The sequence below is a fragment of the Urocitellus parryii genome (assembly GCF_045843805.1).
Source record: "Urocitellus parryii isolate mUroPar1 chromosome 13 unlocalized genomic scaffold, mUroPar1.hap1 SUPER_13_unloc_9, whole genome shotgun sequence".
Lineage (NCBI taxonomy): Eukaryota > Metazoa > Chordata > Mammalia > Rodentia > Sciuridae > Urocitellus > Urocitellus parryii.
This window is the reverse complement of record NW_027551777.1, coordinates 3,113,654-3,141,642: the sequence shown is the minus strand read 5'-3', so window position 1 is coordinate 3,141,642 and position 27,989 is coordinate 3,113,654. Positions and strand designations below refer to the sequence as shown.

The 27,989-nt window shown below is 34.4% G+C and overlaps 2 pseudogenes; one reads left to right on the top strand and one right to left on the bottom strand.

The window, feature by feature from the left end:
- Positions 1-3,510: 3,510 nt before the first annotated feature.
- On the top strand, positions 3,511-4,930 carry LOC144251481 (transcription factor Sp3 pseudogene; annotated as a pseudogene).
- Positions 4,931-18,405: 13,475 nt separating this feature from the next.
- On the bottom strand, positions 18,406-19,018 carry LOC144251484 (ras-related protein Rab-6A pseudogene; annotated as a pseudogene).
- Between the last annotated feature and the right edge of the window lie 8,971 nt (positions 19,019-27,989).

Genomic DNA, 27,989 nt, shown 5'->3' with positions numbered 1-27,989 from the left:
AAGCCCTTGCAATTCCCATGATAAGAAACAGTGTCTAGAGAGGTAGGCAAATCGATCTGAGTTAAGAACTTTCCTACATTCAACTCCAAGTTGAGAAATGCCACTTTTCAGGCTAGAGTCACTTCCTGGTGAATCAGGTTTAAAATCTCAGAAACAGTAGCATACTTGCTCATCACTTGTTATTTTACAGCTCCTATTTCATTCAACATTAACTGAGTAACAACCCAAATTTTAATATTGTTCCCACTCATCTGCCAAAGACCAAGTATTGAAGGGCCAACAACCATATAATTGTTTGCCACTGTTATAGAATTAGGTAAATATTTTTAGGGTTATTGAATTTCTTTCCTTTTCAAATTAAAATAAATCTATTTTTAAGCTGACACATATGAAGATTTTTAAAGTGTTTGCAACAATCTGTGCCATTTCCAGAGATGTGAGGGAACACTAAGGTTGTCAACTATTATTTTATACTGGCCTTTGTTTCTTTTAAATTATTTATTGGTGTATTATACTTAGGCATAATAGTGGGATTCATTATGCCACATTCATACTTTCATAATTTGATCAATCTCATTCCAAAGTACCCCTGATTTGCTTGCTTTCCCCTATTGATGTCCCTTCTATAATTATTATTTAAATGCAATATATATGTATATATATATATATATATATATGTATATATATATATATTATATATAATGCACATATAATGTATTAAGTTTATATATACATGCAGGATTCACTGTGGTACATTTACATAAATCAAGCATAATTTCGTAGACTTTGTTCACTAGTATGCCCTCATACATTCTCCTTCTCCCTCCCTCTCAAGCAACTTCATCTATTGGTTTCCCTTCTATTTTTATTTTTGAATTCCTTTTTCCCTATCTCTAGCTTTTTCATAAAAGGAAATATTCAACACTTGACTTTCTGGGTCTGGCTTACTTTGCTTAGCCTGATGTTCTCCAGTTCCATTAATTTGCCAACAAATGCCATAATTTCATTATTCTTTATGGCTGAGTAGAATTCTACTGTTTATATATACCACATATTTTTATCCATTCTTAGGTTGACGGGTACCTGTGCTGGTTCCATAACTTGGCTATTGTCATGTACATAGCAGCCTAAATATTTTTTCTGATTTTGAATCTTTTTAAACAAACTGAAAATGTTTTAAGATAGAAACATAGATTCCTTCAATTTTTCTTTTTTCAGTAATGGAGAGTGAACTGAGGGGCATTCTATCATTGAGCTACATTCCTATCACCACCATCCATTTTTATTTTGACACAGGGACTCACTAAGTTGCTGAGGTAGGCCTTAAACTTCTGATCCTCCTGTGACAGCCTCCTGAGTAACTAGGATAACATGTGTGCCACAACACTCAGCTGAGTCCTTCAGTTGTTCAATACAATTAACACTGACCAACTTATATTATGCACTCACTTTTGTACTTTTGAAAGTTCTGATGTCAATGGAGTAATTTTGAATACTTGTATTTTTTACATCAAATTTTATTAAGAAAAAGAATTCTATGATTTTATTAAAAATGTGGCACTACTACTTATTAACTTAAAAAAGATTTGGATCATACAAATTATCACAAAGCAACCTATGTCTGAAGAAAGCAAAGAAAACCAAAGTTTTAATGCCTAGCATCTTACTTTTTACTCATTTCTGCATTGATGTAATTATGCAAAAATAAATGTACTTCCTGGAAAGAGTGGTGCATGCCTTTATTCCCAGCAGCTCAAGAGCTGAGGCAAGATCATCATAAGTTCAAAGCCAGCCTCTGCCACTTAGGGAGTCCCTAAGCAACTCAGCAAGACACTGTCTCAAAGTAAAAAATAGGTCTGGGGATGTGGCTCAAGATTTAAGTGCCTCTGGCTTCAATCCCTGATACTCCCCCCCCCAAAAAAAAATAAAAGTGTTGGGGAAGTACCATTAAAATAGAAGAGACATCAGTAAAGGGATTGTACTTATATGTAAACAGGGAGAAGACTTACTTTAAAAAGTTTTGGGATAACATCATGCAAGTTGCTTAGCACTTTTACAGTTGCACTCAATAAAAACTATTATGTTTAACTAAGCTAAACCAGCACATTTTTACATTGGGAATAAATATGTCTCATATGAAATTGAGAATATCTGTTATACAAGGTAAATTAATGTTTAATCTGGTTTTGTTTATATCTCCCTTATTGAAGGACTTTTTAACTTCTCAATCAACAGTGTAAGAAGCACTCTCAAAACAAATGGGTATTTTCTTGTCTTACCAAATGATAAATGTGAAAAAAAAAATGGATAAAAATAATAGGAAACTTCATCATAGCAAGTTATTCCAGTAAAAAAAATTCAGTGTAATTGGAAACAAAATCATTTTTATTTTAAACTAAGATTTCATCCTGTATTCTGGGACCAAATTATTGCTTTTTGGAAAGCAATATGTGTACCCTTATATGATATAAAAACATCTAAAGAATAAATTTTTCCCTGCCCAACATGAAGGATGGCATTCTATGCTTCTTGTTCAAAAGAATACCATTGGGGTGGGGGAGGGGAAGGGGCCTTGGTCGGGGCTGGGAGTAATTTCCCCACGGCCCGCGGACCCCCCTCCCTCTCCTCCCCCCGCCTTCCCCCCTCTCCTCGCCCCCCCCCACGCCTTCCCCCTCCCGACCCCCCCCCTCCGCGCTGTGCCTGCAGCTCCCGAAAAGCCCGTGAAAGGAGGAAATGGCTGCCTTGGACGTGGACAGCGGCGGCAGCGGTGGTGGTAGCCACCGCGAATATATGCAGCAGCAGCAGCAGCACGGAAAGGGCGCGGTGGCGCCGTTGGCGGCGGCGGCGGCGGCGGCGGCCCAGGACACTCAGCCGTCACCGCTTTCTCTGTTGGCCACTACCTGCAGCAAGATAGGGCCGCCATCGGGGCGATGAGGTGGAGGCGGCTGCCTCAGCCGGGCCCCAGATGCCGCCGCCAGAGCGTCAGGTGATTTGGCTTCTGCCCAGTTACGAGGAGCACCAAACCGATGGGAGGTTTTGTCAGCCACACCTACAACTATAAAAGATGAAGCTGCGAATTCTTTTAACTTTTGTTTATTGTGGAAGGTTTTAATTTCATCTTCTAACCTGAAGCTTAATTTCGCCAGATACACGATTCTTGGTTGGAGCCCATTGTCTTTCAGTGTTTGAAATATGTTATTCCAGGATCTTCTAGCTTTCAGAGTCTGTGTTGAGAGATCAGCTGTTATCCTGATTGGTTTACCCCTAAATGTAATCTGCTTTCTTTCTCTTGCAGCTTTTAAAATTCTCTCCTTATTCTGTATGTTGGACATCTTCATTATAATGTGTCTAGGTGTGGATCTCTTATGATTTTGCACATTCGGTGTCCTGTAGGCTTCTAGGATTTGGGATTCTGTCTCATTCTTCAAGTCTGGGAAGTTTTCTCGTATTATTTCACTGAATAGACTGTTTATTCCTTTGGTATGGAGCTCTGTGCCTTCTTGTATCCCAATGACAAGGACTGGTGAGCGGGTTTCTCCTGATATTAATGAAACTAATACTGATACAGATTTATTTGGGCCAACATCCTCTTCATCACAGTTGCCTGTTACGATAGATAGTACATATATATTACAACAAAATACAAATAGCTTGACTAATTCTAGTGGGCAAGTTCATTCTTCAGATCTTCAGGGAAATTATATCCAGTCGCCTGTTTCCGAGGAGACACAGGCTCAGAATATTCAGGTTTCTACAGCACAGCCTGTTGTACAACATCTACAGCTTCAAGATTCTCAGCAGCCAACCAGTCAAGCCCAAATTGTGCAAGGTATTACACCACAGAAAATCCATGGTGTGCAAGCCAGTGGTCAAAATATATCACAACAGGCTTTGCAAAATCTTCAGTTGCAGCTGAATCCTGGAACCTTTTTAATTCAGGCACACACAGTGACCCCTTCTGGACAGATAACTTGGCAAACATTTCAAGTACAAGGGGTCCAGAACTTGCAGAATTTGCAAATACAGAATACTGCTGCCCAACAAATAACTTTGACGCCTGTCCAGACACTCACGCTTGGTCAAGTTGCAGCAGGTGGAGCCTTGACTTGAACTCCAGTTAGTCTAAGCACTGGTCAGTTGCCAAATCTACAGTTACAGTAAACTCTATAGATTCTACTGGTATACAGCTACATCCAGACAGTCCTGCAGATATTAGGATCAAGGAAGAAGAACTTGATCCTGAAGAGTGGCAGCTCAGTGGTGATTCTACATTGAATACCAATGATCTAACACACTTAAGAGTACAGGTGGTAGATGAAGAAGGGGACCAACAACATCAAGAAGGAAAAAGACTTCAGAGGGTATCTTGCACCTGTTCCAACTGTAAAGAAGGCGGTGGAAGAGGTACCAATCTTGGGAAAAAGAAGCAACACATTTGTCATATACCAGGTTGTGGTAAAGTCTATGGGAAGACCTCACATCTGAGAGCGCATCTGCGTTGGCATCTGCGCCCTTTTATTTGTAACTGGATGTTCTGTGGCAAAAGATTTACTAGAAGTGATGAATTACAGAGGTACAGAAGGACACATACAGGTGAGAAGAAATTTGTTTGTCCAGAATGTTCAAAACGTTTTATGAGAAGTGACCACCTTGCCAAACATATTAAAACACATCAAAACAAAAAAGTTATCCACTCTAGCAGTACAGTGCTAGCTTCTGTGGAAGCTGGGCAAGATGATACTTTGATAACTGCAGGAGGAACAACACTTATCCTTGCAAATATTCAACAAGGTTCTGTTTCAGGGATAGGAACTGTTAATACTTCTGCCACCAGCAATCAGGATATCCTTACCAACACTGAAATACCTTTACAGCTTGTGACAGTTTCTGGAAATGAGACAATGGAGTAAATATTACACAAATACTTATTCATTGTTGTTATTTTTATACAGTAGTGAGAAGAATATTGTTCCTAAGTTCTTAGATATCTTTTTATTGATGTGCAAAAATTTTTGGATTGACAGTAACTTGGTTATACATGACACTGAAATGCCTTACTTTGTATGATATTCCATAGTATATTAAAATGCTAAAATTACATGGGTTTTGTAAGTACTTTTGGAATCTAGAAGAAATGAAATTTTACCAAGTTATATAAAGAGAAAATTGAAGTTAACAATGCGAATGGTAGTCTAATCAAATGCATCAATCCTGTGTGGTTTAGTGTAAAAATGAGAACATGTTGGTATTTATCTATTGTAAGATGAAAAAAAAGTTGGTGGGTGAAAGAAATCATGTTATGATAAAAATTTTTGTAATTTTCTTGATGACTGGAATTTTTATTATGCATAACTGACAAATCAAGTTTCCAAGCAAATGTTACATAGTGTAGGCTTTACTTAGCTTATCAATTTGTCAATTTGAAGCTAATTATTTTAATTAGGTTAACTATGTACAATATTTTAAGCATTACTCTTGTAAGATTTTGAAAACTACATTTTAACATGGAACTCTTGGGATAGTCACCTTTTAAATCCTGTTGAAAAGCCATGTTTAAGATTTAATTTGCCAAAATAATGTCTCGTTAATATTCTTTCAGTAACGAAGTTGGGCAATATGACCAATGTTTAAAAAAAGTTTAAAATGTATAGGTTGAGGCATTTGGGTGGTAAGAAAATGTTATAGTGAATTAGCCCTTTTCTTGAATATTGGAGGACCAAAAAAAAAAAGAAAGAAAAATAAATAAGGTGTATTGCGTCTTAGCAGTGATTTTTATCCAATCTTGTTTCCAAAGACCATGTCTGCCAGGGCCTTAAAAGCCATCATATAAATTACCAATAAAGTATAACATATGCAAACATAACAAAATCACTTCCATAGTGACAATACTCCAACCATATGGATATTAGTCATAGAAAACTAGACGTTTTATGATATTTTTTAAGTTTTTTTTTTGTTTTTTTGTCTAGGTAGTCAGTCTGCACTTAAATATCAACCATTTTCCTTTTCTTTGCTTCTTCCCTTAAAATTTGTATGTATCCAATACATTTAATTGAGAAACGTATGTTTTTTATTATGCTGTATTTTCTTTTTATTTTTTAATTATTGTTTATATTTTCAATTAAAAATGTACAAAATAAAGTTACATTGCTGGTCTTGTAAGAGCTATACAATTTTTCTAAATGTATACCTATAACTGCAGCAGTTTACCTATTTCAGAAATTTGAAATTCTGTTCATTTGTTATCTTTAAGACCACCTCAGATTTAAAGGCTACCTTATTGTATGTTTCAAGTGTATTATAACACTTGATATACACACACACACACACACACACACACACACATATATATATATATATATATATATATATATATAGAGAGAGAGAGAGAGAGAGAGAGAGAGAGAGAGGGAGGGAGGGAGATGGGCACAGACATAATGATAGTTTGACTTGTTTTTAAACTTTACATTAGTGTAAAAGTGTAAAAGTGATATACATTGAGTATAAAACACACTTCTGATTCTGAATTTTTTCCTTTTCCATAGTTAATCATATGTGGTATGATAATCTTTTAGGATGCCGGGCAGTGTCAGCAAAGATGCAGATCCCAGTCAACCACATCATCTTAAGGATAAATAACCAACATTCTGAATTGTACTGTATTGGTAGGCTGGACTGTTGAGTAGATTAGGTGTACTAAATGCATTTTGACTTATGATATTTCCAACTTTCAGGGTAATTGAAAATGAACTGAGTACTAGTGAAATTGGATTATTCATAAACCTCTTTATGTATGGATTCCGCAAGAATATCAGTTTTATACCACCTATTTCTCACAGTCTTTCTTATTCATCCCTCTCCCCCAAATTTGGCTCCACAGAGGTCTCACCTATATATGCTAAATATAAAGTTCAATGTTTGGAATTCTCAGTAACTCTGGATTTCCCATGATGGTGTGAAAATTTGCAATTATGCCTTTCTTTGCTCTGGGAGAATGATGTGGTCTTTGGGAAAGTGGAAGCTTATGTAAAAGCAAGACACATACAACCACAAAAATTATGAATCTACATACATTATTGCCAAACAAAATTCTTTGAAATATCTAAAAGCAACAAGAACACTAGCTATCCTTAAGATTTAATAGTGTTTTGTTGTTGTTGTTTGATAGTGTTTTTCAGTTACATTAAATGGGGTCAAGAGGTCTTTAAAATGTATGCAGGCTGGGGTTGTTGTTCAGTGGTAGATCACTTCACTCTCATGTATGTGGCACTGGGGTTGATCCTCAGTACCACAAATAAGTAAGTAAGTAAATAAATAAATAAATAAAAAATAAATAAAATGAAGGTTTAAAAAATATATATGCAATAGGGCTGAAGACAAAATTTTAACTTGTACTTGCACATGCCTAAGCAGCTGAAAGAATAAACACTGACAACAAGGAGCAAGCAATCCAAACATAAACCTCCAAAACAGAAGTGTGCAAACTCTAAATTCATGAGGGACAAGTATAAATTCCATAGTTAAAAACTAGCATAATCTCAGGATATTTTAGAAAAGCAGAAATCTGCCTTAAAGAGAGACATGCCTTTTCCTAGTGGGACCATACAGTGGATCCCATTTAAATGCATATTACACATAAAGATTAATAGGTGAGGATAACTGGGAGAGTGTAGGATCTGGAAACCATGGCACATGAGATTTTCAAGCTCAAATGTAATAGAGAAAAAAATTCTATATAGCTATGTTGGGATCAGGAGATTTAAAGATAGGAGGAACTGATTTTGCTCAACAAAATAAGAGCTGTCCTTGAATGAAAATTGCTGCCTTAGTGAGGCAGTGAGCTCTTACTCACTGACCATATTCAAGAAGGACATGTATTGCCATCTTTGAGAGGTATCACAAAGTAACTCCTGCATTAATTAAAGGGAGTGTAAATTCTCCAAATGATCTAAAAGATCACTTGTATCTCAATGATTTTTCCATTAATAAATGACAAGTTAGCCCTTATGCAAGTACACACAAGGTATATTCCCAAAGAACATGCTACAAAAGTTACAGACTGACCAAAAATAGTTCATAGGTGTTAGCTATGTTATTTCTTGACACAATTTTATGAGAGTGTGCATATATAGTACAAACAGATTAAGCAGACTCACAAGTAAAAGTTTGTGGTGACTCTGAGAGGAACTAAATATTCTTTCTAATTTGAGATTATCAATTTAAAAAGTTTATTCTACTAGATAAGATTTCTTAAATCTTGATATATTCAATGAATTAGAAAAAAAGACAGTCTTATTGGAATAAAATGTCAAAATTAGAAAGCACATTTTTATGATGTCTATCTTTTGAATCACCTACAAACAAGGAAAATTTATAAAGTATGCATAATTTTCACAGGAAATCTAGAGACTTCGCTTTATTGATGAAATAATTGAAAGCAATTGCTATAAAATATTGTGCTATTGGCATTTATTATAAAATATAGTTTACTTATTAAACAAAATAATTGAATACAGGAAGCTTACTGAATACAAGTGCAGAGACTAAAGGAGTCCAAAGCTAGTTCACTAACACTGTTTGTCTTTTAGCTTAAGAAACAAAATTCTAACAAAAACATCACATCATCTTTCTTGCTAAAATTCACTGTGATACTGTGATACTAATTCTTACCTAACAGATAGTCATACTATTATTGTCAAAATTTGGTGCTTGTGAAGAAAAGATATAAAGATTGCTAGTGCTAATCTTGTTTATTTCAGTGAGTCTTTAGAATATAACAATGCATTAACCCCATAAAATTGGCCTAAAGTAACCATTTGCTGTTTAAAACAGTGAATATCGAAACACCAGAAAACAACTTAGATATGATTGGCCTTTAAGCTTTATTAATTTAGGAAAAATGACAGGGTAGTTTGTATGGTTTGCAGCTGTCAAGAACAGAGTCTTTACTAATGCAGTTTACAATGATAAGGAGATTCTTCCTCAGGCTACCCACTGTTGAAAAGATTTTAACACAAACACATGTCACCAAGGACTTGATTTCTAGTTAGACAATCCCTTAAGAAATTTATGATATACCATCCTGCGAGTGTTCAAATCTGAAGTTGAAAGATTATATCTACATAATAAGGGCTGTATTATCCCCAAGTCTTTTGTCTTAATATACTCTATTTCTCCTGTATCACAAATTGTACTAGAGACTCAATTTTAAAAGAATTTTATGCTAGAGAATCTATTTTCCTTAAAATTGCCACAAATAGTTGATCATCAAGAAGTCTGAAAATTGTTGAAACATTTCAAGTATCACTCGTGTTTTTAAAAAGAGAAAACAAACTGGTCTTTAAATGCACAAAGAAAAAAAATAGCCTTTCTCTTCATGGTGTGCAGTAAGTGAAATGTTTTGTATTTTAACTTTCACTAGCATAGCAGAACCACCCTATCTATAGCATCAATAAAGAGCTACAGCTAAGCATCACCTACACTAGGTTTAGAAAAAGACCATAAAGAGTCTTCATATTTTTCTTCGTTTGCTCAATTAATGCAACACATTTTTGCAACTTTCAAGCACACCTCATATTTATATTTCAGTCTTGGAGAAAGTACCCCATACTTCAATGAAAATCTCATAATGTGTTTTAGACAAGTTACAGAAGATAATGATAAACATTAAAAATCAACACTGATGCCATACAATGTACATACAAAATTATTTATATCAACTGTGATGAATCCTATATTCAAAACATTTAATGTTTAAAAATGATTTTACAGGTACATTTCTAGTAGATCACGATTTTTCAAGCAGTCAGAATTTATTCCATTACAATGCAAAGAGTTTAGGCAAAGAAATTGATTTAACCTATATTTGGCAGCCAATCAGTTGTGAGAGCAAATACACTACTTGAGTAAGTAATCTTAGTTTTCATAATTTTAAATTTTATGTTAATCTTAATATCAATTTGCATGTAGGAGGTTTATGTAATATAAAGAAATACTGATGAGAACATGTTAAATAAGATGTTTTTATTTCATGCTAAGTGAGGCAATGAACTATGATCTAAAATAGTCAAAAACTACACAATTTTTTTTTAAAAAAGACCTGATTTAAACTCCCTAAGCAAGTGTTCCCTATATGTAATATTTTCTCTTGGTGTATATGTACTTAACAATAAATATTAATTCTTTTGTAAAGAAAACTAAGTTAGGCAAACTTAAATATATATAGATTGATTTGAGTCAAAATAGTTTAGCCTCCCATCAGGTCTTCTAACATATTTTTCCATTCTACCTATGTGTACCACCAATGATCAATATTTTGCATTGTAAAACCTGTGGTATTTTCTGGATTCTATCTTCTAAATCAGTTCACTCATATCATCAGGTAAAAGAGGTAAATACTTAAAAGGAAGAAAGTGATTCACTGAAAATATTTTATTAAGTTGTATATGGACTTGTGGCTAGTATGAATTAATAAAACATGGGCATATATTCAACCATCCCTAAAAACTGACAAATCAGCTGCAATTGGAGCTGTGATTGGAATCTTTTGAACAGTATAAATACTAGAAACATTTATAACTTTTATGAATTGGAATCTGCTGAATTTAATGAAGTTTGTTTATGATAAAGTTGCTTCTGGTAAATCTTGGTGATTTCTCACCAGCCATGATTCATAAAGTCCTCCAGCATAAGGTATTTTCTCAAATAATGTGAGACAGCTCAACTAACTTGTCCACCTCCATTAACTTGTCACCTCTTTTAATTTATGCTTTTGCTAAAACAGCTTTTAAAAATCAGATATAGCTGGGTATTTTTTTCCAAATATAGTCTAAATTTTTACTTCATAAAAAGTGCTTAACTCCTATAACAGATAAAATAACTTATAGCATCAAAAAGGAATATGAAAAATAATCTGAAAATGATTCTGAAATATCCTCATTTTTTCAGTGCTTTCCAGGGAATCATTTCTTTTGGACTGAAAGCATAAACACACTTCCTCAGCAGCTAAAAGCCTTTCAAAGAACCTGACAGATGTCACTGTGTTTCTGAATCTAACATAAAACAAAAACTAAGTTAATAATGGCAACTCACCAGACTTTTACAACACAATTAACCTAAAGCAGAAAAAAAATCCTGCATCTTTCTTACTGGAAAATATTTTAAAGTGAACACTTACAGTTAAAATATATATTCATTTTTTTTTTACTCAAAAGATTTTCTTGCACTCATTTTGTTTTTTAAAAATGTCCAGCTTTCCTTGACTCCTTCCTCCACCAAAAGAAAAGGATTGTGAATACTACTTTAAAAGAATGTTTTGTTTTATCTACTAAAATTTGTTTTTAAAACTACATTTTATGAAATTAACAAGATATTGGAAAATTCTAAAAAATCTTGGATAGACTTCTCAATGCATTTCAGTATTTTTTACTTAATATACATTTCTAAAATAATAACAAATAGAATATTTTTCCATCCTCTCAGATAAATAACTGCTCAAAGTATAATCTGCAAGAATTTGAACTTATACTTCAGAACTCAAATGACAGAAATGAAAAGATACAACATCAAACTTATTAATATTGACATACAACTACAGTATAAAAGTCTTGATTGAAAGATTCATTTTCTGACCCATATGTTAATTCCAAATGTTTCAAATTCATCAAAAATACTGTAGAAGACAATTCCATATACAACCCATCACCACCATCAATCATCAGATTTTAAGTTATTATACAAAAGAAATCAGGTTTTAGATAAGTAGAATTTTTTTAAAATCTTATGTTAAACATTAAAGTTTCCTGATGCAATGTCTTAGCTATATCTTTATGCTTTCACATCAGTAATTACTTAAGCTTTAATCACTTTAAGTGAACATAAAATAAACTCTAACAAAATACAAAACAAAGGTAAAATGTGGGCATGTTAATTTCTTTAATGTTAGAAGCATGAGGAATTTCTAATCTTGTAAGTTTGGGGACATTGCTATTTAGGGGTTTCCCTGTTTTGTCACAAGATAGGTTCATGAATTAAATCCCACCTTGATATGATACCTAACTCAGTGCCTATCACATAATAACCCAATAGGAGGCAATTTTGGTGAAATCAAGGCAGCAGAGAGAGGTTCTTTCTTCCTCCATGCCTATGCTTACTTTTCTGATGAAAATTTAAAAGAAATTCTTACTTTATAAAACTAAGATATGAAACAAAAAATAAATAAAATATTAAAATTGCAAACAATATTCTTAAATAGTCCCACTTGATGTTTGCATGATAGAGCCTGTGTGTGTGCCTGGCAGGGTGCCCAGCATAACAGATATACAACACTTTATGATCAATGGATGTAGGGTGTGTGTGGCTTGTTCAATAAGTGACTGCTGAACTGAACTGAGCAAGGGAAACACTTAGCTCAGACAAGAAAAGGAAATGTCAGTAATTAGTTTTCTAAGTCGAAATAGTATTGTTAATGCTAGAAAGTAAAAAATGCATTTCATTGTTTTTTCACCAGCTAGACCAGTGAATAATACACAATAAAATATTATCCCCTAAAACTAGTCATTTATACAGATTGGAAATTGAAAAAGATGAAAGTGTACTGTTTGGATTATTAGGTCTCATTGAATTATGGCTGCAACCTGTGGTGATTAAAGACTAAACCACAAAATCCAATTTTGACAATAACTGCTCCATTAGATGTGAACAAGAAAATAAAATAGCAAATTCCACCAAGCAACTCACTGCCCATCACCAATACCCAGTATCACAAATGGTATGGCAAACTGTCAAGAGTAAAGTATGCAAATGAGATGCCCCAACGTCTAATATTAATGATTCTTTAACTTTCAATATGTAGGAAAATATATACATTTGATTAAAGCCTATGAATCCTGTTCCAATTACAGCATTATAATTTAGGCTTAAGAAAGTGTCTGATATGTCTATCTCCCCCACTACCTTGCCTCTTCCTTTCTGCAGACTGGGAGGGTAGAAACATCAAAGGTATTAACATAATGAACATTATAAAGGAGAAAACAACAACAGAGGAAAAAGTCTATTTGCAATATGGTTTACCATGCATAGGTTGGGGAGGAGGGCAGAATCTCCTGCAGCTGTGTGGGCTAACAGATGCAGATAATTAACTGCTATCTCTGTTGTGTTCTGGGGGGACAGTTGAAAGGGCTGGAGACTTTCACTAAAAATAAAAATGTTGTTTTATAAAGTAGTCTTGGTGTTTTGCTAACATTGGATTTGAATTTTGAAATGTAGATACAATGTATAAGATCTTTGGGCTACTTGGGAATACAAGAACACAAAAGCCTCAGAGAGCTTTAATCTTAAAGGAAGTCTGTTCAGGAGCCACAGAGAAAAGTCAGATGACTAGGGAACTGGACATTAACAGTTTTAATAAAAAGTAAAATAAAAAACAGCAGGTACAAATAAGATTTTGTATTGACCATTACAAGTCAAGATTCAAGTAGACACCTCATCATTTATAATCCAAAATTTAGAATTAATTGCGCTTTCTTTATTGCTTTCATCATCTCAATATTCTACTCAAAAACCTTCTCTACTTATTTGTGTATTTTGTAGGCTCCACTTTCAAGGGCCCCTTAACTGTAGCTCCTGCCTTTGTAATCAAACCTATTTTCCATTACAGGCTGTCCCAGATTTGTGCACAAATGAATAACAATACTTACCAAGAACTGCTGTGAACCTATGAAAAAAACTACACAACTTGCAACTCTGTGGAGAAAAATACACAAGAACAACTTGGGGGAGGGAGGTGAAGAATAAAGGGAACTATGAAAATCTTTTAGCCAAGGTTTCCCTTGTGAAAATATCTTACACAGTGGAAATCTCTTTCTACAACCCTTATCCCACCCCATTATTGGTCTGTACTACTGTGAAAAATTCCAGGAATTACAAGTTCATTTGAGCTGAGCTAAGGAGTAGGCTGTTAAAATTATAGGAAATACAGCGGCCAGAATGAGGTAGCTATCAGTCATTCATACATTGTCCTGAATGAATTCAATCAAGTCTCTTTAAATAGCAAAGAGCTGTTACCCTGAGGGAGTGGGGAAGGCTGGAGATGAGACCCAGCACCCTCAACTCTACTGCTTTTTTCAAGGTAGTTAGCAGCACAGAGGTCTTGGGATATGACAGAGAAACTGAGCTGTAGAACCAAGAAAATGACATGTAAAAAGTGGTGTAGAGAGGGCCATAGGCTAAAGACAAAGCTTGACTTCCTCTATCACTTTATCTTCTTGTCCCAAATCCACCACAACTTTTCTGACCCTCTGCTTCTACAGGCCCCAGAGTTCAGGCCAGTGCTGTCCTAGGCCACTTCAACTACTTAAGTAGGTTAATTACAGTATCTTAGGCTAGCTCAGAAATCTCATTATCATGTATATGATCTCTAAAGTGCTAATAATTTATAAACATATCCTTAGAACACACACTGTTTATGGGAACTACTTGTCATTTTCAACATATAACTCCTACCCAAACACCCTAGTTAGACTGGTGTCTTCTGTTTTGCAAATGTTACATGTTTTTTATGTCACCATCCATTGAACTCATAAAATATCTCCCTTGCACAGATTGTGGTTGCCCTTCTTTTCACACAAGTTTTAATTTTTCTTCAATTCCAAATCAAGCTCTAACTTTTTGAGGCCTAATTAGATTACCCCAACATTCACCAAATACTCCTTTTTCCCTGAACTCTTACAGCACTTACCACACAATGTTCATAGTTATTTATTCTTCAGTGTGTTCACCTTAACTTTCTGAGTATAGACTGTGAGCCAGCAGTCCACAGGCAGAAATCATCCATTCATCTACTTAAGCATTCAATAAGTATATACTTTGTACCAGCAGCTTTCAAGGTTTCATAGCCTAAGGATCATCAAGTAGTCACAGGACCATGAGATGTGCTATAATTGGGGTATTCTCAAGGTGACATAAATGCCGGTGGATGGCTCTAACTGGACTAGGGTAGTACAGGATTGGGGAAAGTTTCAAAAGATGTCACCTGAGTTGAATATATGAGACTAAACAAAAGTGTATCAAGAAGTTGTTAGCCCTCTGAATTTGGATGGGATGAAGCAAGTAGTTAGGGTAAAATTGCAACTGTGACTACATAAGGTCTTAAACTAAGGCAGTGGGATTGGGGGACATTCAAAACTATTTTTAGCAGGTAGACTGTACAGGACTAATAGACCAAAAATAATTTTAATGGCTATCATTTATTCATCACTTACTAAGTTCAAATCAATGTTAAAAGCACTTTGTCAAGGCAGGGGTGTAGCTCAGTGGTGAAGCATTTACCTGTTATACACCAGGCCTTGGATCTGATTCCCAGGACCATAATAAAAAAATGCTTTATCCACTTAATCATTTGACTTAATCCTTACTGCAAATTTATAATGTAGATAATAATAGTATTCTCATTTTACAAGTTGGAAAACTAAGATAGTAAAAGCAAGTGATGTTACTAACTTTACATGACATATAACTATTGGAACTGAAATCTGAACCAAGGCAATTGAGCTTCAGAGCCCACATTCTTAAGTGCTTTAGCATACTATCATCAAGGACAGGGAACCCAGATAACTGTCAGGTTACTGAGAGAGAAAAAGTACAGACAGAAAGTAATACAGTGCATAGAACTTAAATACACTGCTTGTGCATTTGTTAATTACTGCAGCTCTTCATCTCTAACTTTGAAGGCAAATTGTTCTCTAAAATAGTGTCCCATCAATGCCCCTTCTACCAACCAACAATGCCTAAAGTTGCTATCTTTGGCTTTAGTTCATCTCTCTCTCTCTCTCTCTCTCTCTCTCTCTCTCTCTCTCTCTCTCTCTCTCTCTCTCTTCATTTTCTTGAATGATACTGGTAACCAAACAGGTTCCTGATCTTGATCTCAGTATGTCTGAGCACTTGGCACATTTAGCCTCTGCCTAAAATTATCTATGAATATGGTTTATCATCTTTATTAGATGAAATTCCTGATGGCAAGAAACAAATTTTGTTCAACTTTGATGAACAACAATTAGTACTCAATATTTTCTCATTAAAAATTAATTGGCTTGAACATAAAATACAGTATTTCTTGAAGTTTCTACTGTTTTCACTCATCTCTTAATTGTCTTCATTTGTCATTTGTAGTACTTTTATTATTTCTTTCTTTTATATTAATCCTTTTAAACTTAGAATTTATCTTAAAAGGAAAATTTATATTCCTAAAAGTAGAAAATTAATATAATTTACCATAAAAAGAAAACCATGAAATAGATATTTAATTCCTAAATCAAGTAATGCTTATACATACCCTAACATCATTCTATTTATTAAACATACCACACGACAGGATAGATAGATCTTTGCATTTATTAACTGAGGTAAATTTCTCATGACATAAAATTTATGGTTTTAAAATGAATAATTCAAATTCAGGGCATCTAGTGCATTCAGAATGTTATGGAATCATGCCTTCTATCTTTTTTTTTTTTTTTTTTTGCTTTTACAATAACATTCTATTATAAAAGCACTTTACAAATCCATCTCATCTTTGAGTATAAGTTACAGGTATGTGGGCTAATGATCACCTGAAAACATTTCTCTATTCAGATCCATAATCCAAGTTCTCTCTGAATATTACAAGGTGACAATAAATGAGAAGTGAAGGAGGAAGAGGAATAGAGGGGAGCAAGGTTTTCTGAGTTAAGGGTTTTGTAGCAATGAGGAGACAAGGAAGTATGAAGTTATTTTGTTGTCTTTTCTTCTTTATACTGTGTTAAGTAATGCTTACAACATAAATTCAGCAGGCTTTTCATGAGCTTTAGCTCAGAAATTTTCTCCCTGCAAACAATGTATTTACATATGTGTTTATTAACTTACACAGCAATCTCACAGTAACTAGTAAAGATTAAAAGGGTGCACTCCTAGTATATTTGTTTGCAGTGTTTTAAGAAAAATGCATATTGCCATGGTGATGAAGCTCTAAATGACTCACCAAAATATCTAAAAATTCAAATCTAAAAAAAGTCAAAGAAATAAATATCACCAAAGAAAAAAAGATTAATTGTAGCTTAAATATAAAACTAAATCACTAGTTAATTAACCAAACAATACAGATGTAATAAAAAGCAAAACCAGCTTGAAAGACCCAACATTTTTAAAAAACGCTAAAAAATAAAGCATAAATCTGCATAATATTGACTTTTATTTCCATTCTCTCCTTTCCCTTTTCAATGTTCTTATCTACCTCTAGGAGCTTACAAAAAATTATTTCCATTTTAATTTTGACTTAAAATGTTCATAGTAGGGTATTTGCTATTCTGTGAGGGTTTTGTGGGTAAGCTTTAGATATCATTATCTCTATTTGTCATAGTTTTGATCAAGTCATCAAATTTAAATACTTCCACTGTTTCTTAAAGGAATTTGATTTTCACATGCCTTGCCTGCATAGCATTTTTTTTAAAAGAAAGAAAATACAAGCAAAATCTGTTGCTTAAAAGGGTGGTGGTATAGTTTTTTGTTTTAAAACAAACAATAGCTATATCAACAATTTTAAAAACTTGGGAGAAAGAGTTAATTGGAACTGATTTTATGATGAATAATTAAACATTAAAAACCTGTTCTGAAGCACTAGGTTATTTTTTTTTCTCCCAGAGACTAATAAAGTACATGTGAAAAAGTCAATTGTCTTGGTCAGAAATAAATTTTATGCTCATCTACTTATAAGTACTCAGTATGTTCATTAGGATTAATTTTGAGGATATACCAGAACCCTTTCCTCATTTAAGCATTGTCCACCATGTTTTGACCTCAAAAAGGGTCTAAGTAATTTATATCAGTGCTCAAGAATAATTTTGGACATCTTAGCCTAAAGAAAGTGGCTATCTGTAAAACTGAAGGGTAATTCCAATGGGTTTGCTGCATTGCCACCTCCTGTTTGTTTTGTGAGAGGATGAGAATAGGGAATGCAGATAAGAGAAAGGTAAGAAAAGCAGGGAAAGATCAAGTAGGAGGGTAAATGCTGCTGAGAACATATTGATCCTTAACCAAGCCATGCTCATATTGTTGAGATTTCCATCATTTTAAAGTACATTATCATAACATTAAAAAAGAAAAATGTTAAGAAAATGTATCTGATATTTAAGGTTATCACTGGAATATGCTGGAATCTTTTGGTTCTTTGTAAAATATAAACAATGAAGACACTGACTTTTTTGTGCATGTGAAGCTAATGGATCATGTCCACGATATAGGCAGCAATGATGAATTGCAATGCGTTATTACAAAAGGGAATATTACAAAAGCCAATATTCACACTGCAATCAATGAGAGTAAAGAAGCCAAAGCAGTGAGCTTCTGGAGAAGGGTTGAAGATGCCATGAGGGATTAGCAGGAACAGCTTCCTTCCCTGACTGGATGGGCCTGATGCTTTTCCAGTTTAATGTCAATCATATCTTCTCTGCTTCTGTCCTGTGTGCTTTCCATCCCAGGCAAAACCGCTGCTACACGTCAGAAGAGCTGCTTTACATTGTATCCTGCTTTTGCTCTGGTTTCAAAGAACATAACATTCAGCTCTTTGGCTTTCCTCTCTCCTTCCTCAATTGAAACTTGACTCTTGTCAGCAAGATCTGTTTTATTTCCTACTAGCATGGTGATAACATCACTTCCTCTTTCTGTTCTGACATCAGCAATCCATTTTGTAGTTTGCTGGAATGAGTTAACTTTTGTCATATCATAAACAACAACTGCCACAGTGGAGTCACGAATGTAGCTAGGAATCAAGCTCCTGAACCGCTCTTGACCTGCTGTGTCCCATAACTGCAATCATACTGTTGGATCCTCCAAGTACATGATTTTTGATAAAAAGTCAATGCCAATTGTTGCCTGATAAGTGTTGTCAAAACTGTCATTCATGAATCTGGTGATCAGGGACGTTTTTCCAACGCTCTGCTCTCCTAGGAACACCAGCTTGAATTTCCTTAGCAGATTCCCGAAGTCTCCATCCACGGACACGATGGAGCCTGAGGAGCTGACACCTCCTCAGCCCAAAGACCTCCCAGATCCACGCTGCTCCAACCAGCTGATGAAGAAGGCGAGCAGAAGGGCGGGCCCCTGCAGGGCCAGGCAAAGGAGCAAGGCTGGAGGGCAGCAGGACTCTCCACAGCACACAGCCATCGCCGCTGACACCGACTTTCCGCAGAGAAGCCTAGCACCCAGTGAGGCCAGCCTCAGCGAAGGGAAGGAGGGCGGTGTCTGAGGCTGCCAGGGGTGTACAAGGGGCTCCCAAGGCTAGCGCCTTCTCTTCCCCTCAGCACCCAGACCGGAGACTAGGGTGAGAGAGGCTGAGGGTGGCTGGGCTGGAACCGCAGATGCATCTGGGACCTTTCACACGCAGCGCCCGACTCCCACAGCTGTAGCTGCAGCAGCCAACCTGCCCATGCCTTCTATCTTGTTATAAAAAATTTTCACCACCCCAAGAGGAAACTGATCCCCATTCTCCCCTGTCTACCCTTTGGCTATTGTGAATAGTGCTACCCTGTACACAGTTCTACATAGGTGTAGATTTGTTTCGTTATCAATTTTCAATTCTTTTGGTATGTATCTAGGAGTGGCATATCCAGATTATAAGATTAATTCTATGTTGAAATTTTGAGGAACCTTTTATATATATATATATATATATATATATATAGTGTGTGTGTGTGTGTGTGTTTCAAATTTGGGGTTAAAAAGAATCACACCAGAATGTATGTCCCTAAACTTATGGCATACAATGAAATACGTTCATTCTCAACACGCTTATGAAAAAACAAACTTCAAATATTTTTTATCATATTTGTGGGATAATACATTTCTTTACAGCTGATCACTCTATAAGAGTAGTAGATGATTCAAGCAATTACTAAATTTGGTGTCAATATCTATCTAAAGATACATAATTGATTTCATCAAAATCGTTCCCTTGTATTAACATTTCCCTCACAGAATATACCTTTATATTTAAAAAATATAAAGGTATATTATATACCTTGAACATGTTGCTTTGAACAATAAAATAGGAAGAAAAAACAGAGCACAGTTTTGATTCCAATTCACAATTGTGTGTAAATATGTTGTATATTTAATTATTACCATTTTATGAAAATAAGATTTTACTGTATCCCTATAAAAATGCAGTAACAGGGCCTGGGCTGTGTCTCAGTGGCAGTGTGGTTGCCTGGCATGTGTCAGGCACCACATATAAAAATAAATAAAATAAAGTTATATACAACTAAAGATATATTTTTTTTTAAAATGTAGCAACACTTTTTTGAGGCATACCTGAGCACTGCATCAGTAATTTATCACTTGGTCTGGATAGGGTGCTGACACCTGCTCTCATCTTAACTTCAGCAATAACATTCATATAATAATAAATATGGCACAACCAAGACATTCTCTTTTCTAATAAGCATTAAAAGAAGAAGCAAATTCAAATTATGTGTGTTTGTCTACTTCTAGTAATATGTATACCACACTTCAGAAAATGCTGATCTAAGAGGGGCTATTTTTTTAAAGCTGCACAAGGTATCCTCATCCATTTTATTGCCAAAGAAAGAGGAAGTTTCCACCTCATCTTCAAATGGAAAAATTATGGACTCCTCATAAAAATTGGAAATAAATATGAAGGTCCATACCTCTTAAATTCCCAAGAGAAAAGTTAAGTGTCTTTGGGGAGCATCTTATAGAATCCCAGCCGTAAAGACAAGTACCATAGGGAGGGGTCACAATCACTTGCACTTAGCAACATCTTCCACTGGGTGATGAACTCATCCTGTGATTTCCAATTTAAATAGTAAGCTATATTTATCCCTATATGCCAAAAAAGTATACATTTCAATGTTATTTTTTAGTAAATTTACTGAGTTGTGCCAATATCATCATACTTTGGATTTGAACAGTAATAATCTCCAATTTAAATAGCATGCTATATTTATTCCTATATGCAAACAAGTATGTCAATCCCTAGAATATTTCAAACCCAATTAATTGGTGAACAAATCATTTTCCTTTTTTAATATGGAGATTATCATGTCATTCTTCTATTTATCCTAATTGTGAGGTAAAACATATTTAACGATGTTTCCAAGTGCGAGTGTCCATTAATGTATACAAAAATAGGATATGCCTAAGAAATTGTATAAAAAACAATTTTCTATCTGAAGACTTTACCGTCACTGGCTCACACAACTAACGGGTGAGTTTCAATTAAAGAACAAAACATCTGCATTTAAACCTGACCTCAAAGTATTTTGAAAATCAGTCCAAGACATATTTAAATAATTTAAGAATACACATAGCGAGGTCTGGTGGTGCACATCTGTAATCCTAGGGGCTCAAGAGGCCTAGGCATGAAGATCTTGAGTTCAAAGCTAGTCTCAGCAAATTAATGAAGCCCTTAGCAACTTAATGAGACCTTCTCCCTAAATAAAGTGTTTTACAAAGGGCTGGGGATGTGGCTCAGTGTTTAACCACTCCTAGGTTCAATCACCTGGTACCAAAAAAAAAAAAAAAAAAGAAATGTAAAGTTGAATTTGATAATATATGTAAACTGCCTAGTATCAGATCCATTTATGTCACAGCCATTTAAGAAATGGCAGCTTAGATCCTGCAAGATCACCTGGCTTGCCTTGCCTTGTAATTCATGAATCTTCTGGATTAAGCTCCAATTGTTGGGTCTGCTGTACCTTGTTTTATTCCCCTATTTTAGCACCAGCACATTCAGCCTCATCTGATAATTACATATATTTATATATAAATATGTTTTATTAAGTTATAAGCACCTCTGAAGGAACCTCAAAGCTTTTAAAATAAAATGTAATTTGAATTTTTAAAAATAGTTTTATTGGATTATAACTGATATATCATAAAATTCACCTGGAAAAAGTATACAATTCAATGTTTTTTTTAGTAAATTTACTGAGTCGTGCCAATATCACCATAATAATTTTAGAAAATTTTCATGTTTCCTCAGAGATCGTTCAAATCCATTTATTCTCAGTTCTCACACTGTAGATTTTGTAAGGAATTAGTTTTTGCATTTCATTTAAGAATGGCAGCCATGATATGGAGAAGAGATATAAGGAACCTAAGCCCAAAGGCTAGCATCTCTCTCTCTCTCTTCTTTCCTCCCTACTTTTCATCTATCCAGGTTATATTTATTGAACACTCAGTATGTAACAGTATGTCCAACTGTCCTCTGCCAGTTCAGTGCCATTCATGAAAAGGGCTGTCATGTATAGTGTGCTAGTGTAGTTTTGTTGTTAAAATACCTAAGTTTTATTTTAGTCTACAGGACACATTTCTGAAATGGTTTTATATATAATTTAAAATTTAGGGCTGGGATTGTGGCTCAGTGGTACAGCACGCGCCTAGCATGTGCAGGGCCCTGGGTCCAATCCTCAGCACCACATATAAGTAAATAAATAAAATAAAGGTATTGTGTTTAACTACAATTAAAAAGTAAATATTTTTAGAAATTTAAACATATAGAAGAGAAAAACATTTAACAAATACAAGTAATGTCACCTTATTTTACATGGTGCACTTTAATATACTTGATTTAATTAATTTATTATCTTTTTTATCTCTACCTTCCCAAGAAGGAAATTGAGATTGAGCAGATACATTTCACAAAGCAGGCAAAAATGTGATTTTAAATTTAGAACACTATAAATAACTGACACAATGGCTAAGAAAAATATAGTTTTTAAGCAAGAGTTAATTATAGCTTAGCTAGGATAAAGTACCAAGTCTACTTTCTGGACAAATTTGCTAGGATAAGAATTGTATATCTGTGTTATTTTTATTGTATTGCTTCATAGTATATAAATTATTTCTCAAAACAGCCATTTGACATGTTAAAGTGTCCTCCTCATCCAAGTATTTTCATGACTGCTAACTCATTTTGTACTTGTGGGGTGGGAACTATTAGCTCCATTTGATGAATAGGAACATAAACTACAAATGCCAAAGTTAACCTAAATTCACATACATATTTGTGCCCTTCCCCAACACAGACCAACCTCCAGTCTTATGTTTACAATTCTATTTGACCCAAACAAATACAACCAAGAAGACCTTTCTGGCTAGAACCCATCCCTTTAGGAAAATCCTAACCCACCATTTGACATTGTGAATGGGTTTAGACTGCAACCTATCCTGCTCTAATCTCTGAAAATTGTCACAAGATAAATTTGATTATTTCAATTAAAAAAGCATGTTTGGGAATCTTTCAACATTCAAAGATTATAACTGACAATGTATTTCCTTGCAAACAAAATGGAAAGGGACATTATTATTGGCTAGGGATGAATATAAAAGTAAAGTTACACTCACTTCAAAAGCTTTCAAGGAGTGTTCCCTATGCTTTCAGATTTTGTGGACCAGTGAAATTTCAGAAAAACATCTTGGGGTCCTGTACAGGGTAGCCAACTTAATTTTGCAAACTAAGAACATTTTATTTTATTTTTTTAATATTTATTTATTTGTTTTTTAGTATTTGGCGGACACAACATCTTTGTCTGTATGTGGTGCTGAGGATCGAACCCGGGCCTCACACACTCCAGGAGAGCGGGTTACTGCTTGAGCCACATCTCCTGCCCTAAGAACATTTTAAAAGGCAACCTCTCATCCACAATTTCAAAATTCAAACATTTGAAAATCAAACGTGCCTTTTTATTCTTGCCTGTAACTCATTTACATTCAACATCTCAACTAACCCTCCTCATCTGGCAATGAAGCCTGACCTGAACTGACATGAGGCTATTCACAGGCTTATTCTCTCATGTAGTATAAATATTCTTATGTTTCACTGCAGAAACATTACTGTAATTGATTAGGGAGTGTCCTCTAAGCCCCTGCTGTGGCTGTTATGTCATATAGGATACATGGACTTTATTACCTTTCCAGAATCCAAAATGAACCTAAATTCTGAAACATATGTTGTCTCAAGTATTTCACATTATGAGGGTACAAATTCACAGTAACTGATCATGAATGTTTCATTAAAAGAAAGGGCAAATTTCAATTTAAATCATCAGTAAGTATGAAGGACAATCTTAGAATAAAGGATAATCCTTTATATTCAATAAAAATTTAGCTTTCTGAGGAAAAATCAAGTTGTTGCTTTTTATATGTCATTGCAGATGATATTAACTAGCATATGAGAATCACTGTCATTGGAAAATGTCCTACTCAGATGGCTCCACATTTAAAACATGACCTTTGGAGCTTTATTTATACAAGGAAGCAGGACAGATAGGATAAGAATGAATTAAGCCATGTTGTGGCTCTTGTAGGACACAGATAAATTATATTTATACAGCAAAAGAACCCTTAAATTACCTTTAGTGTGTACAAATTGGAAGTGCTTACAATGCTGGACCTGATCTAAGTAAGTTCTCTGATTTAAAAAAATAGTGCAAATGAGTGAACATGAATATGTATAGAGATAAATCTAGAAAACCAAAAGATGTATCCTGCTTGTCAGAATACTGGGAGAGATCGAGGAAAAAATCACTAGCAAACCATCTTTTTACATCAGAATCTTATGGCATTTTTATATTGTTTATTTCTACACTGCCTATTCTCTGAACAGTTTGAGGTATTGACAAACTGGATATTTGGACATGTCTAATTTTATCCTAGCATATACTAATGAATTAAGTGTCCTGCAGTTTAAGAGAAATAATTAAGTCTCTGCTATAAGGGCCACCAGCTGCATCTATAAACAAGACAGTAAGTTATTCAGTTTGACAACATTTAATGAGTTTCTACATGAGATAAATCACTAGGCTACCTACAGGAAATGAATGGCTAGATAAGAACACTTAATTTTCCTCATGGTCTTCATGGTCTAGTCAGGAGACAGTATTAAAAAATATTACACAAGTAAATTCTAAGTGTTTTAATAGACGTGTAGTCAAATACTATGGGACAGAAAATCATGTGATTTTGATTGGAGGCAAGCTGCACAGTAAGTGCACACAGTTCAGTAAGAGCAAAGACACAGAGGAGGGTCTGATTAAAACTTCAGAGGCCTAATTACAGAAAAAGGTTATGGTGTCTCCCTCATGTGTATATGAAAATATAAATAGTTCTAAACTGTGACTTAGTTGTAAAGAAGTCAAATGAAGATTTAATTTCTTTGGTGATGAGAAATATAATGCTCATGAAATATCAAATATACTTTTTTTTACTTCATTGTTTGGTACTTATGCCTTGAGGAACACAGCATTATTGCAGAAATAAAAACAAGGTGGCAACTTGAGGAAGGTTAAATGATGTGATAAACTAATCAAAATGAAAAGTGGCAAAAAAGGTAGTTTGGGAGTACAGTGAAGTGCTTTCTATGACATGCAAAGGACATGAGACTTTTTAAAAACTCATTCTTAATTTTAAATAACTAGGAATAGATTACAAGCAATAGATTTTTAAATTACCTTCATTCAAAAATGGTTGTTATGAGAAAGCAGTAGGAGTTTTCAAATAATGCCAAAATTATCTGAAAACTCATTTTAGTCCCAGCTGCCTCATTTACTAAGACATTATTTCTATAATATAATTAGGTAGAAACTAAACCAGCAATAATAATAAATGAGTAAACTAGTGTTGGGTTTTTGTTGTTGCTGTCATTGTTTGTATATTTTTGAGATGAGATATCATTATGCTACCAGGCTGACCTCAAAATTCTGGACTCAAGAAATTCAGCCTCCTTAACAGTTTGAGTAGCTGGAACTACAGCTATGCACCACCATGCCCAGCAAGCTAGTTAGTATTCGTTTGAACAGCACTCAATTTGGCAAGCAAAATTCCCATAAATTATAATAAAAAATGTGGATGTTGCCTGCAGTAAATCACTATTTATAAGAACAACCACAACAAGAACATGTGAGATACCTGAACATCCAATAGAAGAGTATTAATCTTTAAAAATCCTAGTAGTGAGAAAATAGGTAACACCAACTTAAAAATTAAAGGATAGAAACTGTTCTTTTCATTTCCTTTCCTGAACAGATCAGTCAAAATCCTGTTATTGGGGCCCAGCAAAGCAGACATGCCCTGATAGGGGGACTAGGGGAGACCTGGCACAGTAAGTTGAAGCCTGAAAAAAATGAGGAGGATATTCATTCTAGGAGCTGGCAGCTGCAGCCAGGCATAGACTATTGGAGGCCAAGAGTAAGGAGGGTATTCAGAGAGGGGGAGGGCAAGAGTGCATTAACAGAGTATTGTTGGCCTACATCAGAACCAGTCAAATATTGGGAAGCACATTTTTTAATGTTAGTTATTGAGAAGTGAAAATATGAAAAAAGAAAAATTAGAATGGTCTTGAATTAGAACTTGAGGTATTAGAAAGAACTCATGGTCTTCCATGTATAAACATATAGAAATACAGATATTAATATGTATATGGGTATGTTCCCTAACTCTTCTACCAATTGGGCTTAGGAGCAGCAATACCCCAAATATCAATGAGTACTTGTAGTACACAGATTTGGGTTCCAGAAACCATTCTCTGCTAAGGGAAAAAGTACAAAAAAGTACAGAAAAAAAAAGTTCATTTTGTACAGAAAAAGTACAAAATGAACTTAGAAGTAAAGAACAATGATACATGTTTAAACTACACAGAAACAAGTTGAAAGGGCCTTGGACTGGCCAAATCTGAGAGCATTTGGCATCAAAATAAATAACATTGTAACTCTTTGAATGAGGCTGACTCCATACTCATAGAAATAATTACATGAAATATTAAAAGTTTGATGAGGAATATTCCAAAATACTCCTTATTGACCCATAAATAATGCTAACTAGAAAGAGAAGAAAAAATAGCATTAGAGAAATCTGACCAATACCACCATAATCAAGTTTTTGTCAGTATGAGACAAATTAAAATCAGGTGCCAACTGATAGGATGCATTGAAAAGATCAGATAACCTGTGCAATTCCTGAAGAAACAAAATCCAAATATGATCATGATGGACAATTAAGACTAACAGAAGCGCTGGGCATATAGCTCAGTTGATAGAGTGCTTGCCTCACATGCAAAAGGCCCTGGGTTCAATCCCCAATAAGACAACAACAACAACAAAAGACTAACAGAAAGTGAAGAGACATTCTACAAAATAATGGCCTGCAGCTTTCAAAAGTGTCAAGGTCATGAAGGTTAAGGAAATATTGGGAAGTGTCCCAAATGGAAGATAATAAAGAGACATTGCAATTAAATGTAATACAGGATTCTAAACTGGAACTTTTTGTTGTCAAGAACACTTTGGGGATAATTGGGAAAAATATGAAATTAGCTTTGATCCGAGTTTAGTGATGTATTAATGTTAATTTCCTGAATTTGATTGGTGAATTCAGGTTATCTAGGGAGAATGTTCTCATTTATACGCTCTAGAGAATTTTAGGCTGACAGGCACTGTACTATCAACTTATTCAAAATGACTTAAGCAAAAGAAATATTCTGTGTACTAATCTTACATTTTTTGTATATTTGAGATTGTTTCAAAGTAAAGTTTTACAAATAGGAAAACAGCAACACAAATTTTATATTTATGATAAGGCGATTACAAAAACAAATGACATTTGATTGCTTATTATGTTCCAGACAGTGTTTGTAATATTTTATAAACACACTTCCTATATTATCACATAGAATGGCACCTAAGTGAAATGAGGACCCAGAAAGATATTACACAAAAAATGCAAATACAAAATAATATGTATAATATAAGTTTTTGTGGGTTTTTTTTTGTAAAAACAACTTTATACAGAAGCATTTTATATAAATATAGATAAAAATGTTAATTGTAATATTAAGATATTCTTCACTGTTTAGATTTTGTATAATTTGTATTGTGTTTCTTATATGTATTTTCTAAATTTAAAAAAAAATCTATAAATAAATAGGAAGAAAGACCTACTGTAGA